This window comes from Sus scrofa, chromosome 2 (genome assembly GCF_054392235.1).
Source record: "Sus scrofa isolate SSC_HxYL_T2T_F1_AM1 chromosome 2, Sscrofa_HxYL_maternal_Yorkshire_Landrace_v2.0, whole genome shotgun sequence".
Classification (NCBI taxonomy): Eukaryota; Metazoa; Chordata; class Mammalia; order Artiodactyla; family Suidae; genus Sus; species Sus scrofa.
The window spans coordinates 79,850,653-79,865,478 of NC_139384.1; the positions used below are offsets into that span (position 1 = coordinate 79,850,653).

Genomic DNA, 14,826 nt, shown 5'->3' on the forward strand with positions numbered 1-14,826 from the left:
CACAACGTCCTATCCTAATCTGTTTCTTACCTATCACTTTGTCTTTCGCTGAATTCATTCTGCGCAGAGGGATAAAGAACTCGAAACTTAGTGAGTCCAGACACAGGGTAACTCAAGTTTAAAACCATAGGTTAGGGGGTGGGGGGTTGTGGGATGGAAATCCTGTGAAATTGGACTGTGATGATCATTATACAACTATAGACATGATAAATTCATGTGAGTAGTAAATAAATAAAAAGATTAAAAAAAAAACAAAAAAAACAAAAAACAACCCATGGGTTTAAGTCCCAGTCTGGGTTTTGGCTGGGTTTAAGTCCTGGCACTGGGTTCAAGCTCCAGTCTCTGTTCTTGCTAGGTTCAGGCCGTTAGTGCTGTCAGTTTCACAAGTATGTTGAGTCCCTGCACTTATTTCTTTTGGGGATATACTCAGAAGTGGAATTCCTGGATGACATGTTGATTCTGTGTTTAATTTTTGGAAGAAACACCATACTGTTTTCTTGCTTTATCTTATGACTCAGCTTCCTTCCAGGTTGGTTTAATTCTGTCAAGTCCCCCCCCACCCCCCATGGTTCTGTTGATACTCAGCACTTTATTAGTGAGGAACTGTGGTCTGGGAGAGGCGAGGTTGAGATGGACAGGACCAGTGCCCATCTTGGGGGACTCTCCTGGACATCAGGCATTCCTTCATGCATCTTTAGAGGGAACACCTTCACAGATAAAAATCCCCATTGGGCACTACCATGACTAAGATCAGCAGGGGTAGGAGGGGCACGCTTGGCACAGCTGGACTCCTGGGTTCTGTCAAGTTCTTTCATCAAGGTACACTCCCTGCCCTCCCACCACACATTGTACTTTCTTGGTTACAAGATCAGAGAAATGAAGACTTCTCTCGCCCCCGAATCCCAAGGCTGGTGCTAACTGAATCTGACTGGCTTGGTTTGGGTCAGTTACTCCTAAGCCAATCGCCATGGCCAAGCCATGGGCCTGGTTTCATGGTCTGGCACTGGAGATCTAACAACTGAACCCCAGACCAAGCAAGGGAGGGGAGTGGTTCCCCAAAGTATGGTGGTCAACCTATGTCCACTCTACTGAGAGGGTGGGAAGGCAGCAGGTACTGTTCAAAAAACTTGCAAGTAGAATTCTTGGGTGTGATCAGGGGACCTTGGGGATAGGGGCTGAAGTAGGAAAATTCTCTGAAAATGAGGAAGGCATGGCATGGATCGGATGTTCATGAGGACACTAAAGTCCCAGAGGATGGCAGAATCTGTTTATTTATTCATTCATTTATATATTTATTTGTGGCCTTGCCCGTGGCCATAGCAGTGACCCAAGCGGCTGTAGTGACAACACTAGGTCCTTAAACCCGCTGTGCCACAAGAGAACTCCAGAATCTATTTAAATTGAGGGACTGGGGAATTCCCAACAAATCCGATTAGTAACCATGAGGTTGCAGGTTCGATCCCTAGCCTTGCTCAGTGGGTTAAGCATCCAGTGTTGCCCTGAGCTGTGGTATATATAGGTCGAAGACACAGCTCTGATCCAGCATTGCTCTGGCTGTGGCATAGGCCGGCAACTGTAGCTCTGATTTGACCCCTAGCCTGGGAACCTCCATATGCCGCTGGTGTGGCCCTAAAAAGCAAAATAAATTAAAATAAATAAATAGACTGGAGTCCTGGCTGTGGCGCAAGGGGATCTGTGGCATCTTGGGAGTGCTGGGTTGCAGGTTCAATTCCCAGCCCAGTACATTGGGCTAAAGATCCAGCATCGTCAAACCTGTGGCTTGGATCAAAATTGCAGCTCAGATCTGATCCCTGGCCCGGGAACTCCATATGCCTCAAGGAAGCCAAAAATAAAAAAAATAGAGGGACTGACCTTACTCATCAACAAATGAGGAGGTGGTGTAACGGAGAGGAGGGTCTACAGCTAGATGATAGGGGGCGTCAGCTAAGGCTAGGAGGTGAGAGAATGGTTATGCATACAGGGAGTAGTTAACTATGGAGTAATGAAAGGCAAGGGTGAGAGGCTGGGTCAGGGTGGAGGTGAAGGGACAAGAGAGGGTAGATGGCAACCTTAGGTCTTCATCTTGTCTGGTGATCAAGGAGAAAATATGGACAAAGAAGGAGGTTAGGCTGAAAACCTCTTATCCATCAGCTCCTGGTGGATGGGATGGAGTGAATCCTTAGCGAATACACATTTCAGGGAGTTCTGTTTTGTATCATCACTTGTATCATCCCCCACTGCATCTCTTTTGGTTTTCTTCTCACTTGCATCTTTTTTTTTTTAAACTTTATAAACTATTAACAAGCAGCACCGACACATTTCTTCTTGGACACACCCATGGTGTCCTGTGGTCTTGGTGTGCCGGCCTGGGACACACAGTCCCCAGAAGTGGCACAGCCCTCTGCGGGCCCGAATCTTCTTCAGTTGCTCCAGGTCTTCAAGGAGCTTGTTATCTAGATCGTTGGCCAGGACCTGGCTGTACTTCCCATCCTTCTATTTAAGAACCAGCCTGGGATCTTGTATTGGTGTGGATTCTGCATAATGGTGATTACACATTCCACTCATCCTCTGTGAGCTCTTCTGCCCTCTTGGTGAGGTCGAGGTCTGCTTTCCTCAACACCATATGAGCATATCTCCGTCCTGCACCCTTAATCACAGTGATAGCAAAGGCAATTTTCCATCACGCATCCATGTTGGTGCTGAGTACTTGCAAAATGTGCTGGAACTTCTCAGGGATTACTAGAGACATGGTTGTGGCACCAGCAGTAGCGTATAGGCCTCCAGTGGAAGCCTCACCTGCACCTTAATGGATCACTTCACTAAAAGAATCTGGTTGGAGTGGGCACCAGTCCAATAGGTAACAATCACAACTATTTCTCTAGCATTCTCTCCATGCCAGCCACTCCAGTACACCTCTGAGATTCAAAAACCTCTCAAATCTGTACGGGGCACCTCCATGGAGCCTTTGCTTGTAATCATGACCCTATCTGTCTCTATCAAAGGGATTTGATAAGGGGCTGCCTTAGCAAAATGAGATCTTAAAAAGCAGGTTCTCAGATATGTAACTTTGGGTCCCTCCCAAGTAAGGTCTATGGATTTGTGTCTGAAAACTGGAAACCTTCCTTGTTCTGCCACTTGGTAGCGCTGTTAGCTTAGTCAAGTTGCCCCACCTCTGTGACTATTCCTAGTATTAAACAGACAGCTGATCTCTAATGTAAAAGCCAAGTTATGGAATGAGAACATTATGCATATATATATGTATAACTGTCACTCCGCTGTACAGCAGAAATTGACAGCATTGTAAACCAACTATAATAAAAAATTTTTTAAATGATTTAAAGGTGAAAAAAGTCAATTATTATTATTATTATTTTTTTGCTTTTTAGGGCTGTACTCCCAGCATATGGAGGTTCCTAGGCTGGGGTCGAATCAGAGCTATAGCTGCCAGCCTACACCACAGCCACAGCAACACAGGATCCGAGCTGCATCCGTGACCTATACCACAGCTCAGGGCAACACCAGATCCTTAACCCGTTGAGCAAGGCCAGGGATCAAACCTGTCTCCTCATGGATGCTAGTCAGATTTGATAATCGCCGAGCCACGACAGGAACGCCTAAAATTTTTTTTTAAATAAAAAAAATCCTTGTTCTAGATTTACTTTGCTCTTCATCAGTCTTATTCCTGATGCACTGAAACAATGGTCATTAATGTTACATGCTTTGTACTTGACATATTTTACTGCTCAAGTTCTTGTTAATGGACAGCTGTAAATAATGTGTTAAGAGCTGAGGATGTACTTCAAATACAGATCAGTCATACTTGAAACAAGCCAGGAGTTAAAACCTATGTAATCTGAGTTTCAAAATCCTACTGTCATACTTTTCAGAGCTATAACCTTGAATTACATTTACCCTTCATCCAGCCTATAACATGTAAAACAATTTGCTTTTTAAAAATTACAGTATAGGGAGTTCCCGTCGTGGCGCAGTGGTTAACGAATCCGACTAGGAACCATGAGGTTGCGGGTTCGGTCCCTGCCCTTGCTCAGTGGGTTAAACGATCTGGCGTTGCCATGAGCTGTGGTGTAGGTTGCAGACGCGGCTCGGATCCCACATTGCTGTGGCTCTGGCGTAGGCCGGTGGCTACAGCTCCGATTAGACCCCTAGCCTGGGAACCTCCATATGCTGTGGGAGCGGCCCAAGAAATGGCAAAAAAAAAAAAAGAATCAAAAAAAAAAAAATTACAGTATAGGAGTTCCCATTGTGGCTCAGTGGTTAACGAATCCGAGTAGGAACCATGAGGTTGCAGGTTTGATCCCTGGCCTTGCTCAGTGGCTTAAGGATCTGGCGTTGCCGTGAGCTGTGGTTGGGTCGCAGAGGTGGCTTGGATCCCGCGTTGCTGTGGCTCTGGCGTAGGCCGGCGTCTACAGCGTCGATTAGACCCTTAGCCTGGGAACCTCCATATGCTGTGGGAGCGGCCCAAGAAATGGCAAAATTAAAAAAAAGAGTCAAAAAAAAAAAAAAAAGAAACTAATCCCATGTTTCCTGTTTCATTAGTTTTGTATCCTCTTCTCTGCAGGTAATGTTACTGGTTGAAAGTTTATGTTCATTTCAAGAAACAGTCATTGTGCACTTAATTTGTACAGAATACTTACCCAGCAAAGGAATAAATCTTATTTTCAGATGTCAGTGAAAGCATGTGTAAGAAAACTGCAAGTAGCAAATTTTAAAAAAAGTAAAATGTTTTGAATAAAGAAGAAAAAGTAAAATTCTTCAATGACAAAAAATAAATAAACAAAAATAAAAAAACAAACAGGAGTTCCCATCGTGGCTCAGTGGTTAACAAATCCGACTAGGAACCATGAGTTGCAGGTTCGATCTCTAGCCTTGCTCAGTGGGTTAAGGATCCAGCGTTGCTGTGAGCTGTGGTGTAGGTTGCAGACATGGCTCGGATCCTGAGTTGCTGTGGCTCTGGCATAGGCCGGTGGCTACAGCTCCGATTAGACCCCTAGCCTGGGAACCTCCATATGCTGCGGAAGCATTCCTAGAAAAGGCAAAAAGACAAAAAAACGAAACCAAAAGCCACAGATGTAATTATTATATAAATGTGGTAAGCATAACATTATATAATGTTATTTCATATACCAAGAACAATTTTTTTTTTTTTCTATTTCTTTGGGCCGCTCCCGTGGCATATGGAGGTTCCCAGGCTAGGGGTTGAATCGGAGCTGTAGCCACCGGCCTATGCCAGAGCCACAGCAACGTGGGATCCGAGCTGCGTCTGCAACCTACACCACAGCTCACGGCAACGCCGGATCGTTAACCCACTGAGCAAGGGCAGGGACCGAACCCGCAACCTCATGGTTCCTAGTCGGATTCGTTAACCACTGCGCCACGACGGGAACTCCCAAGAACACTTTTTAATTAGAACCCCAGGTGTTTCCTGAGAAATCGGGTGTAAGAAAATTTTTACCATGATTGCCTATCTGCAAAATAATTATGCATCACAATTATTGCTCGAGTATAAAACAGATTCTTTGGGACTACCAAAACTACTACTAGGATTTGCTTCCACTGCACCACAAGGGGAACTCCCTGATATATTTTAAAGCATCTAAAAAAAAAAAAAAAAAAAAAAAGCCGAGTTATGGTGACCTTGAACAATCTAAATTTTCTTTTCTTTTCTTTTTTTTTTTTCTTTTTAGGGCCACACTTGCAGCATATGGAAGTTCCCAGGCTAGGCGTTGGAGCTGCAGCTTCCAGCCTACAACACAGCCATACCACCACCAGATCCAAGCCTCATCTGAAAACTACACCACAGCTCATAGCAACACCACATCCTTAACCCACTTAGTGAAGTCCAGGGATCCATTGAAACTCCATCCTTATGGATACTAATTTGGCTCATTACCACTGAGCCATAATGGGTATTCCGTAGCTAATTTTATTTATGTCCCATTAATTTAACCAAAACTTTCTTCGATCTCAAGCTTTAAGAACGATCTCAAAAAAATAGCAAGATGTAGAATGTCTATTATTAATGTGAAAAAATACCAATAAGACTATAATTAAGCACCTCTGGAAATAAAACATCCTATAGAGGTACACAAAAAACTTACAACAGCTGTCAAGGTGGATGGTGTTTGGAAGAGGTAATTGACTTTGTTTTCTCACATCCTTTTGCATGTTTGACATTTTATACCGTGTAAATAGATGACTGTTTCAAGATCTTAAGTATAAGTAAAGATGGGAGTCTTAGGTGGGGAATCGGATATGATTTGCTAGGTGCCACCAAAACTCTAATCAGACTTACCATCTAGAAGGGCGTCACTCCCCCAACAATGAGCTGCCTTGGAGACCAGTTAAACATCCCGTCACTTGTCATGGGATGTTTCTTTACAACTTCTCTCTACCCCCTACCCCAAACCATTACTCACATTGCTAAGGGGACTGCCTCCCCCAACCCCTGAATACTGACTTAGCCCAAGAACAAATCTGTGATAAAAATGGAAACTACCCCTTTTCTTATAACCAGCTGCTCCCTAAGCAGGGAGGCTGAATTCTCTCAGTGCTCCTGGCCAGTATGTTCATCAATGAAACCGGCTTGAAATATCAGTGCTCTGGCCTCCTGCCTCTTGATTTTCTGCTCTAATAGGGAGGAATTCCTATTGTGGTCCAGCAGGTTAGGAACCTGACTAGTGTCCATGAGGATATGGGTTTGCTTCCTGCCTCCTTTCAGTGGGTTAAGGATCCGTGTTTGCCTTGAGGTGTGGTGTAGGTAGCATATGCTGATCAGATCTGGTGTTGCTCTGGCTGTGGGGTAGGCCAGTGGCTATGGCTGGAATTAGTCCCCTAGCCTGGGAACCTCCGCGTGCAGCTACTGTGGCCCTAAAAAAGCACACACACAAAGTTGGGAAGCCATAGGTAAGACAGCATGGACTCATTCTGTGATAATCTGTGACCACATTTTTACACCTTACTTTGTCTTTTCTAGGGCCACACCGCCGGCATATGGAGGTTCCCAGACTAGGGGTGTAATCCGAGCAGCTGCTGGCCTATGGCACAGCCACAGCAACACCAGATCTGAGCCGCGTCTGTGACCTACACCACAGCTTACGGCAACGCTAGATCCTTAACCCACTGAGCGAGGCCAGGGATCTAACTCGCAACTTCACGACTTCTAGTCGGGTTCGTTAACTACTGCGCCTCGATGGGAACTCCGTATCTAAAAAAAAAAAAAAAAAAAAAAAAAACCCAACTATAATCTTGGGGCTTTTTTTTTTTTTTTTTTGTCTTCTTGCCATTTCTTGAGCTGCTCCCGCGGCATATGGAGGTTCCCAGGCTAGGGGTCGAATCGGAGATGTGGCTGCCAGCCTGCACCAGAGCCACAGCAACGCGGGATCCGAGCCGTGTCTGTGACCCACACCACAGCTCACAGCAACGCCAGATCGTTAACCCACTGAGCAAGAGCAGGGATAGAACCTGCAACCTCATGGTTCCTAGTCGGATTCCTTAACCACTGCGCCACAACAGGAACTCCATTGGGGCATATGTTTTGTGCAAAGAATTGTACCAGGTGCTTTTAAGGAAAAAAAAAAATCATATTTTGTAGATAATGCAAGAGAAGCTCAGGGAGGTGCACTAGTCTTGATTATACAGAGACCCAAACTTAGGGCGACCCTGGATCTTGCATTTTCTTAAAAATTTTTTTGGTTTTTTTTAGGGTTGCAGCCAGGCATATGGAAGCTCCCAGGAAGGTCTAACCGGAGCTGTAGCTACTGGCCTATGCCACAGCCACGCCAGAACAGGACCCCTCTGCGACCTAAACCGCAGCTCAGGGCAACTCGGGATCTTTAACCCACTGAGGAGGCCAGGGATCAAACCTGAGTCCTCATGGATGCTAGTCGGATTAATTTCCACTGAGCCGAGATGGGAACTCGGGATCTTGCATTCTTAAACTAGCTACACTATTCCTGCTTCTGCAAAAAAGATTTATTTAGGCCGTTAAGTCCTGAACTACTTGCCTCCGAATCTCAGCAATGTCTCTATCACTTGTCTACCAACGCCTGACTGATCCTGATTCTGGAAGAAAGCAGGACTTAGCTTAGGCATAGATTGTACACTGAGGATCTGAGGCTCCCAAGAGGATGCAACAACACCAGGATCGTAAAGTGATGACGCTCGGTCCCCCATGCCTTTACTTATGACCCCGACCTCCCCGCCAAGATGTGGCTGGCCAAGTGTCTCAGTCCAAGTCCCAGATTTCCCGCAAAAGACAGTGAGGCCTTCAGTCGGGTCTTTTTCTGGATCGGGCCTCAATTTCTTCATCTGTGAATGGGGGACTGGAAGATTCTGACCAACTGGGCTCTGCCCTTCAGAGGCTCCGGGCCGGGTAGTTTAGCGGGGCGCTACCCGTGAAAAAGTTTCAACACCAAAGACCCGGATGCCGAAGCAGCAACGAGGAGTTCTGTCCGACCTTTCCTCACACACACAGCTCGAGTCTGCTCGGCCTCTCGTGGAAAAAGCAGGCAGTGGGAAGGAAGTGCCACCGTACCGCTTCAGTAGCAGAGCGAACCTCTTCTAGCAACACCAGCCACCATGAGGACGCTCAAGAGCCAGCCTCTCTGACCGTTTCCGCCAACGTACTCCTGGCGACGGGCGTAAGATGGCGGCCGCGCAAGCGCATAAACTAGGAGACCAGGGAGGCTCCGCCCCTCCCTCGGCCTCACGTGGTAATGGCCGCTCAAAAACCGCAATTGAAAAAAAGAAAGGCAATGTTGTCACATGAAACAGGCCTACCAATACCGCAAAGGCAAGGAGCAAAAGTCCTTATCACATGGCCAAGGAGATCTCCGAATTTGCCACTGTCACATGATCAAGCAAAGGCGTGGAAAGAGGAGGAAAACGTCCCGACGCCACGTAACGTCTTACGGTTCTGTCACGTGACCAGGGCCCGCCTTCTTTTCTCTGTTCCTCCCTCCCTGCCTCTCCCGCTGGGCCTGCGTCGAGCGGTAACGAGGCGGCAGGGGGCGTGGCTCCGCCCGGTCACGTGGTTCCGCACCTCCCTAGCGCGCGCCCGCCCGCCAGCTCGTCCCCGGCCCCGGCTCCTCCTCCTCCTCTTCTCGCCATTGCAGTTGGACTCAGCAGCCCGGTGCGTACCGCGTGGCTTTTTGGGGAAGACCGAGGCGGGCTGTGGCCGGAGGGCGGTGGTTGCTGTCGAGGAAAGGGACCCAGACGAGGTAAGCGTCAATGTGGCGGCGGCCGGGCCCGCTCCCGCCTTTCCCCCTCCCCCCGTTCTCTCCTCAGCGCGGGCTCGGGTGAGGAGTTGCGGAGATAAGGCCTGAGGCGCCTTGTGTTCCCTGCTTTCGTTTGGTTCTCTCGCCCCAGTGCCTGGCTCCTTCCTCCTTTGCTAGCCTACCTCCCGCGCTCGGCCGTTACTCTCCCCCATTGTGCCGAGGAGACAAAATGGCGGCGGCGGCGAGGGCCCGGTGCGCGCGCATCCGCCCCCCCCTTCGCGGCCCCTCGGCCGGCGGTGGCGCCTCTCGCGGGGGGTGCGCGCGCACTGGGCCCCCGGCTGCCGCCTCCCCCGGGTCGGGCTTTGTCTGTTGGGGCGCCACGCGCGCACACGCGCACGTGCGGTGAGCACACACCCCCCTCCGACTGGAAGCATCCTGCCCCGCGGAGCAGGGGCTACCCCCCCCACCTCTTCTCTTTGTCCCATTCCGGTCCCGGGTTCCAGGAGAGTCCCAGGTTCTCGAGGCGGGAAACATCGCCTCCTTTGTCTTTTCGTGGAGCGGAGAGGCAGACCCCCTCCCTGGAACCCCGTCCTTAAGTGGATTGCAGAGGAGGTCTTTGTGGGTTCATGGGGTTTTTAAATCTCTGGTTAGGCTGGCCTCCCCCAGATCCGGATCCAGAATTGCTAAAAGGTTTATTTTAAGCTTTCACTTCATTTATTTTAGATGTTTCATTGATGTTGAATTTTTTCCCGATTCTCCCTCAAAATGGTGATCAGATGTGATATTTGGGTGCCCTGTGATCTTCCAGATTGAGACCCAAACATGAGCGCTTAAAATTCTTTTCTAGCTTACTTCCTCAAGTTGTTGAGTGACTGAGATTCTTGGGGTTGCTTTAGAGGTTTTGCCCTGGGCAGTTCTTCGCCTGGGGATATTATTTGGGATGTTTAAGGATCAACATGCTCTTGCCCAGTTCAGTGTCTAAACTTGGGGAGAGTAAGCCGTCTCTTCTCAATATTTCCAAAATTGATTGAAAATTGTTTGGCATCCTGCCTAGGGGACTTGACAGATCAGCAAGGAAGCATCATTACTTTTCCTGGACTCAGGTATTTCAGTGATTCTGAATCTTTTTATGATTGTTTAGCGTTCTAATGTCTCTAAAATGAGCGGTCTGGTGGCATATTTGGGGTCCATGGAAAAACACAAGGTGCCTTCTGAAGTTAGGGATCAAATCTGGACTTTAGGGATCAAATCTGGTTGGGAATCTCCATGGATTGGTTCACAGTGCTGCCCCTGTGCTTTATGTGTGGTCTCCTGGGATGTAGCTACAGCAGCCACTGACTGAGGCTGTGAATGAAGTGTGGGAATCAGAAGCTCACTCATAGCTGGGGTGGAGATGGGGGGGGTTCCAGGGCACCAACAGGTGCCATCTCTGTCCCTACTCCTGGGGTCTTTACCTGTGAGCTGTCTCTTGGCCATGTGGACAGTCTTGGTTCCTTGGAGTCTCTGCAGACCCTAGCATTGTCTGGAGTTGATTGAAGCCTGGCTTGGCCTTACCAGCACTGGGCACTGATTTATCAGTTTCCCTACCCTCCTGAAGCTTGGGGAAGCTTGGGAATTGCCCTCTTTCTGGAATGGAGTGGTGCCTGATCATTTGTAGTTTTTTTTTGTTTGTTTGTTTGTTTTTTTCTTGATTGAATTTGGCTAGTGCCTGTAGGTAAAAATTCTTTTGGCTCCTTCTAGAGTACTTGAGTATTTTTTTAGGGGCCCATATTCCTGGGTGTGAGGAATCTAAGGCTATCATTTTCCTTAATTTTTTTTTTTTTTTTTTTTTTTTTTTGTCAAAAAACCCATATTGGCAAGACTGGCACTAACATTTTGACGTTGCAGATAAAGTGCTTGTTTTCATGCTCCCCTGGTTAAGTTCACCAGGTAGGGACAGGTGGAGTAAGTGATGAGGAAAGAACCTTCTCTTAAGTCTCTTTTCTTGGGTAAACAGTAGGCAGCATCATATTTGTCTTTAGGCTTTAGCAGGATGTGGGTGTTGAGAATGTTCTCACTTTTGAAAAAAGCTTTAGAAGTTTTCTTTCTTTTTTTTTTTTTTTTTTTGCCTTTTTTTCTAGGGCCTCTCCTGAGGCATATGGAGGTTTCCAGGCTAGGGGTCTAATCGGAGCTGCAGCCACGTGGGATCTGAGCCGGGTCTGCGACCTACACCACAGCTCATGGCAACACCAGATCCTTAAGCCACTGAGCAAGGCCAGGGATCAAACTGCAACCTCATGGTTACTAGTCAGGTTCGTTAACCACTGAGCCACGGCAGGAACCCCGTAATGAAGAAATTGAAAGTGTTGCTACTAGTTTTATCGTCGAGTGAATTTACTGTCCAAGGGTCATTTTCTTGTCCATGTATGATCACAAAGGATCATTTAGTTACAGATGATATTCAGTTGAATGTGCATCCTTTTTTAGTCTATAAGTTTGCTCCAAATTATTTTTATAATCTTAGGTGGTTAATGAGAAGTGGTGCTATTGGCAGTTTAAGGTTTATGATGATTTTTCTTCAAACAGCCATTCATATTATTTCCATTAGAATTGTAGTTTAAGCTGAAGGGTCAGGTCTCATTGGTATAATCTTCCAGGCTACTTGGTTTTCTGCTGCTTGCCTTTGAACTAATTTCTTCCTTTTATCTGAGTGTGTGTAAGCGATGAATATGGCATGTCAGGCTTCTTCTTAGTTGTACGTTTAGAGTTTTTGCTGGTTAATAATCCTTACTGTGTATTCGTAATTCAAAAAAGCTGTCAAACTGTCCTTAATAAGGAAATGACTAGCCTGGCCACATGGATCATACCGGCACTTAATATTTATTTATACTAGCCAAGAATTAAAACCCACTTTGATATCCTTTAGTGGGTGAATGGTTAAAGTATAGTAGTACATCCTTATCATGGAATACTACTTAGCAATACACACAGTTTGGGTGAATCTTGAGGCAATTATGGTGCATGAGATAAGCCATCCTGAAAGGTGTGCTCTACAATTCCATTCATATAACATTCTTGGAATGTCAAAATTTAAAAAAACGGTACATGGAATCGTTGCTAGGGATTAGGCATGGGGAGCGATTGGAATGTCAATGTGACAACTACAGAAGCAACAGGAGGGATCCTTGTGACAGCAGCAGTCTGTATTTGATTGTGTCAATATCAGCATTGTGGTTGTGATATTGCATTAAAATTTGTAAGATGTTACCATTGATGAAAACTGGGCAGAGTACACTGGAGATCTGTTACTTCTTACAACTGCACCAGAAGCTATAATACCTCAAAATTAAAAGTTTCATTTAAAAAAGAAACCCTTACCCACTAAAATAATTAATCTGTGCATGTTATGTTAATATACAACATCCTTTGAGAGGCAGTCATTTGTTTTCTTAAGCAGAAACTAGTTTTAAAACAAAATCTGAGGCATTCTTATGAGTTCATATGGGAAGGTTGTCTTATAACCCACTCCTCCATTCCCTGCAAGTGTGAACGATTTCTAAGTTGGCTTCCCTTGCTTCCTTGCTGCCTGAAGGGTGTGTTGCAGAGTTTGATAATTCCTACTTGGAGTCATGTTAAATCTTTTGCTGTGATACCATGTCTTTTCACAGATAGATTTTAAAACTTTTGTATTGGGTCATCCAAGAGTAGCTAAAATTACTCCTTTGACTGCGTTGCATTTGTATTTTTATAGCTGACAGAGCATTTTCCCACTGTGTCACCTTTAATCCTTACTGTTTGCAACTCTGAGTTGTAGGTAGTGTTTTAATCTCGTTTTGACCCAGTTCTGAAAGGTAAATGATTTGTCGGCGGTTCTGCAGTGGCCAGGTTGTAAAGCCCAGTGGGTACAAACCTGGGGCGCTTGTTTGTAAAATGCGTGGATGTTCCATGGGCATGGAGGCCTGGGTCTTAGAGACCTGTTATAGTTCCAGAAACATTTTGGGGAATAATCTGCATTTGCCAATTAAAATATCTTCTTTAATTATCATGTATGATTTCCATCTTTTCATAAGAAAAAAAGTGTTTTAGCACTGAACATGTAGGAAGAGAATAAGCTTGGAGTAAAGGACAGTCCTCTAAATTGAAAATATTTGTGAGGAGTTCCCGTCATAGCTCAGCAATAATGAACCTGACTAGTATCCATGAGGACACCAGTTCGATCCCTGGCCTCACTCAGTGGGTTAAGGATCTGGCGTTGCCCCGTGAACTGTGCTATAGGTTGCAGATCCCATGTGGCTGTGGCTGTGGCTGTGGCGTAGACCATCAGCTTCAGCTCCAATTTGACCCCAAGCCTGGGAACTTCCATGTGCCTTGAGCGCGGCCCTAAAAAGACAAAAAAGTTCTTTTGTGAAAAATCTAGGACTTCCCACTGTGGCACAGTGGGCTTAGACTCCAACTGCAGCGGCTTGGGTCATTGCAGAGGCGCTGGTTCAATTCTTGGCCCAGCACAGTGGGTTAAAGAAAGGATCTTTTTTTTTTTTTTTTTTTGTCTTTTTTGGTTGTTGCTGTTATTGTTGTTGTTGTTGCTATTTCTTGGGCCGCTCCCGCGAGGTTCCCAGGCTAGGGGTTGAACTGGAGCTGTAGCCACCGGCCTACGCCAGAGCCACAGCAACGCGGGATCTGAGCCGCGTCTGCAACCTACACCACAGCTCACGGCAACGCCGGATCATTAACCCACTGAGCAAGGGCAGGGACCGAACCCGAAACCTCATGGTTCCTAGTCGGATTCGTTAACCACTGCGCCACGACGGGAACTCCTAAAGAAAGGATCTTATGTTGCCGCAGCTGCAGTTCCAATTCAGTCACTGACCTGGAAACTTTCACATATCTCAGGTGCAGCCATTAAAAAGAGAAAAGAAAATGGAGTTTCCGTCATGGCTCAGCAGTTAGGGAACCCAGACTAGCCTTTGTGAGTACTCGGGTTCAGTCCCTGGCCTTGCTCAGTGGGTTAAGGATCTGTCCTTGCTGATAGCTGTGGTGTAGGTTGCAGATGCAGTTCGGATTCCAAGTTGCCATGGCTGTGGTGTAGGCCGGCGGGCTTCAACTCTGATTTGACCCCTAGCCTGGGAACCTCCATATGCTGCAGGTGCAGCCAGAAAAGACCAAAAAAAAAAGAAGAAAATATCTGTGAAAAAGTCTTTATTCCTAATTTTATACCTCCCCATGGACCAGTAAAAACACTGTTGCAGACAGAACTGGAAACTATTGTTTTGGATTTTAAAATTTCGCAGAGTGGCATCTATAATCAGATTTATTCAAATTTTTGAACATGCCCCTGGCATGCAGAAGTTCCAGGGCCAGGGATTGAACCCACACCTCTGCAGTGACCCAAGCCACTGCAAGTGACAACAGCAGATCCTTAACCTGCTGTGCCACAGAGAAACTTCTTTGATCAGATTTTGTTTATTTATTTATTTATTTTTAGGGTCACTCCCACAGCATATGGAGGTTCCCAGGCCAGGGGTTGAAGTGGAGCTATAGTTACTGGCCTACATCACAGCCACAGCAACACCAGATCTAAGCTGCATCTTCAACCTATACCACAGCTCATGGC

The 14,826-nt window shown here is 46.4% G+C and overlaps 1 protein-coding gene and 1 pseudogene across 13 annotated transcripts in view; one reads left to right on the top strand and one right to left on the bottom strand.

The window, feature by feature from the left end:
* Window positions 1-2,142: 2,142 nt before the first annotated feature.
* LOC106507299 (small ribosomal subunit protein uS13 pseudogene) lies at window positions 2,143-2,878 on the bottom strand (annotated as a pseudogene).
* A 6,235-nt stretch (window positions 2,879-9,113) lies between these two features.
* ILF3 (interleukin enhancer binding factor 3) overlaps window positions 9,114-14,826 on the top strand; it is a 29,200-nt gene continuing 23,487 nt past the window's right edge. For all 13 annotated transcript variants that reach the window (XR_014837607.1, XR_002341639.2, XR_014837608.1 and 10 more), the window contains exon 1: window positions 9,114-9,239. The gene's annotated coding sequence lies outside the window, so the exon portion shown is untranslated. The remainder of the gene's footprint in view (window positions 9,240-14,826) is intronic.